Source organism: Arachis hypogaea, chromosome 20, assembly GCF_003086295.3.
Source record: "Arachis hypogaea cultivar Tifrunner chromosome 20, arahy.Tifrunner.gnm2.J5K5, whole genome shotgun sequence".
Taxonomy (NCBI): Eukaryota; Viridiplantae; Streptophyta; class Magnoliopsida; order Fabales; family Fabaceae; genus Arachis; species Arachis hypogaea.
The window spans coordinates 51,470,033-51,473,360 of NC_092055.1; the positions used below are offsets into that span (position 1 = coordinate 51,470,033).

The following is a 3,328-nucleotide window of genomic DNA, read 5'->3' on the forward strand; positions in this document are numbered from 1 at the left end:
TATTTTCTTCTTCTTTATTTTTTGAAAAATATTAAAAACCTTTTCAAAAATATTTTTCTTTTCTTTGTTTAATCTTTGTTCTTGGTATTGAGTCTTACCTGTTTCTTGTTTTCCTTTCCAAAAATTTCAAAACTTTTTCAAAAACCTTTTTCAAAAATTTTTATTTTCAAGAATCCTTAGCTTTCTTTATTAATCTTTGTTTTTGTTTGAATCTTTTGTTCTTGTTCTTGTTGAGTTTTTCGAAAATCTTGAGTCTTTCTTTCAAAAAAATTTTCAAAAATAGTTTCTTTGGTTAAATCTTGTGTCAAATCTTTAAGTTTGGTGTCTTCTTGTGTGTTTTCTTTAGTTTTTTGAAAATTTTGTTCCTGGTTTTTAAAAATTTTAAGTTTGGTGTCTTTTACATGTTCTTATATTCTTTAAATCTTTTGAGTCTTGTTCTTGGTGTTCTTCTTAATCTTCAAAGTATTCTTGTGTTTTCTTTTTGTTTTGATCTTAAAAATTTTTAAGTTTGGTGTCCCTATATGTTTTTCTTTAAATTTTTCGAAAACTAGGTGGTTTTGATCTAAAAATTTTAAGTTTTATGTCTTTTACTTGTTTTTCTCTCTCTTCATTAAATTCAAAAATAAAAAATATCTTTTCTATCTTATCTCTTAATTAATTTTCGAAAATCATCATTAAAAATTCAGATTTTAATTTTAAATTTTTATCTTATGTTATCTTAGTTTCAAAAATAAAAAATCAAACCTTTTCAAAATCATATCTATTTCAAAAATCTTATCTTTTTCAAAATTTAAAATTTTATCTTATCTTATTTCAAAATTCAAAATTCAAATTTCAAAATTTAAAATTTTAAAATTTCAAATTTCAAACTTTAAAATCAAATCTTTTTCAAAATCAAATTTCAAATCTTATCTTTTTCAAATCCTTTTCAAATCTTTTTTAAACCCTTATCTTATCTTTTCTAATTTCAATTTTTAAAATCAAATCTTTTTCAAATCTTTTTAATTTCTTATCTTATCTAATTTCAAATTTTTAAATTTAAATCTTTTCTAACCTTCTATCTTATCTCACTTTCAAATCTTTCTTAATTAATTGCTCATTTTCTCTCTCTTCTTTTTCGAAACTTCCCAACAAACTTTTCTCTCTTCTAATTTTCAAAAATTCTTTTCTATTTCTCTCTCCTCTTTTTTGAAAATTCACTAACTAATTTTCAATTTTTTTAAATTAATTAACCTTAATTTTCAAAAATTAAAAATAAATAAAATAAAATAAAAAATATTTTAATTCTTATTTATCTCTTTTTATTTCTAATTCTATTCTTCTCTCACTTCTTCTATCTTTATTCTATCTTCCTCTGCTTTCTTCACATCTCACTGGGAGTTCTCTACCCTACTTCTGGCATAGAAGCTTCCTTTCTTTCTTTCTTCCTTTTCTTCTTTTCTTGTTTATGACCAGGAATAGGGAGAAAGAACCCCTCTTTAATCTTGATCCTAAACTTGAAAGGACTTTAAAGAAAAGCTTACAACAAGCTAGAACACAACACTCCAGAAGAGACGTTTCATAAGATCTTAAACAAGAGATTGAAGACATGGCCAAACCTGAAGGAGATGCCAGAAAGGTTCTTGGTGACTTCACCATGCCTACCTCTGACTTTTATGGCAGAAGTATCTCTGTACCTACCATTGGAGCTAACAATTTTGAGTTTAAGCCTCAGTTAGTCTCTCTTCTACAACAGAACTATAAGTTCCATGGACTTCCAATAGAAGATCCACATCAGTTCTTAGCTGAATTCTTGCAGATCTGTGATACTGTTAAGACCAATGGAGTAAATCCTGAGGTCTACAAACTTATGCTCTTTCCCTTTGCTGTAAGAGACAGAGCTAAGATATGGTTGGTTTCTCAACCAAAAGAGAGCTTAGACTCTTGGGAAAAGCTGGTTAATGCTTTTCTGGCTAAATTCTTTCCCCCTCAAAGGATGAACAAAATCAGAGTGGAAGTTCAAACCTTCAGACAAAGAGAAGGTGAATCCCTCTATGAAGCTTGGGAAAGATACAAGCAACTGATCAGGAGATGTCCTCTTGACATGCTCTCAGAATGGTCTATCATAGGCGTGTTCTATGATGGTCTGTCTGAGATGTCCAAAATCTCATTGGACAGCTCTACAGGTGGATCACTCCACCTGAAGAAAATGCCTGCAGAAGTAAGAGAACTCATTGAGATGGTTGCAAACAACTAATTCATGTACACTTCTGAAAGAAATCCTATAAACCATGGGACCTCTCAAAAGAAAGGAGTTCTTGAAGTTGATACTCTGCATGCCATATTGGCTCAGAACAAGATCTTGACCCAACAAGTCAATATGATCCCTCAGCATTTGACTGGAATGCAAACTGCAACTGGCAGTACTCAGGAAGCTTCTTCTGAAGTAGAAGCTTATGATCCTGATCACCCACCATAGAGGAGGTGAATTACAGGGAAGAACCCTATGAAAACACCTACAATTCTTCATGGAGGAACCATCCTAACCTTTCATGAAAGGATCAACAGAAGTCTCAACAAGGCTTAAATAATAATCAAGGTGGAAGGAACTAGAATAGGTTCAACAATAGACCACCATTCCCATCTTCTCAAGGGAACATGGAAACCCCTAAGCAAAGCTTCTCTGACTTAGTCACTCTGGTTTTCAGCCTCTCTAAGACCACTCATAGTTTCATAAATGAAACAAGGTCCTCCATTAGAAATTTGGAGGTACAAATTGGTCAACTGAGCAAGAGGATCCCTGAGACTCCTCCTGACACTCTTCCTAATAACATTGAAGTAAACCCAAGAGAATAGTGTAAGGCCATCACCTCTGAGGTAGAGGCCAAATCTGGAGAGAATGGGAAGGCATTGAACGCTAGTGAGGAGACCCTCACTGGGCGTTGATGAATCCATATTTGATTATGATTTTTTGGTTAGAATTGAATGGATTTCATCATATAAACTTGCACTTATTCCCTTGAATAGCATGCTTTTGAACTTTCCTCCCAAATTGTGCTTGATTATGAAAATATGCTCTTTTGTTCCCAATTTGATCAATTTTATTCCATTTGCCTTCCATTCGATGCCTTGATGTTGTTTGTGAGTAATTTTAGGTGTATAAGGTAGGAATGGCTTGGAGAAAATGGAAGAAGAGCATGCAAAGTGGAGGAAGCATGAGGAATCAAAGGAGATGAGTTCAGAGACGTGTGTGTGCGCACAGCCTCTTGTGCGTATGCACAGGAGCCCAAGCAGAGCGCGTGGATCTTTTCGAGCGCGTCGCACGTCCAGCCAAGCATCGCCTAGTGTG

General features: G+C 33.0%; 1 non-coding gene across 1 annotated transcript; it reads right to left on the reverse strand.

Moving 5' to 3' along the window:
- Positions 1-1,981: 1,981 nt before the first annotated feature.
- Positions 1,982-2,090, reverse strand: LOC112788041 (small nucleolar RNA R71). Its single transcript, XR_003195421.1, has one exon. It is a non-coding gene; the product is annotated as a small nucleolar RNA R71 (small nucleolar RNA).
- Between the last annotated feature and the right edge of the window lie 1,238 nt (positions 2,091-3,328).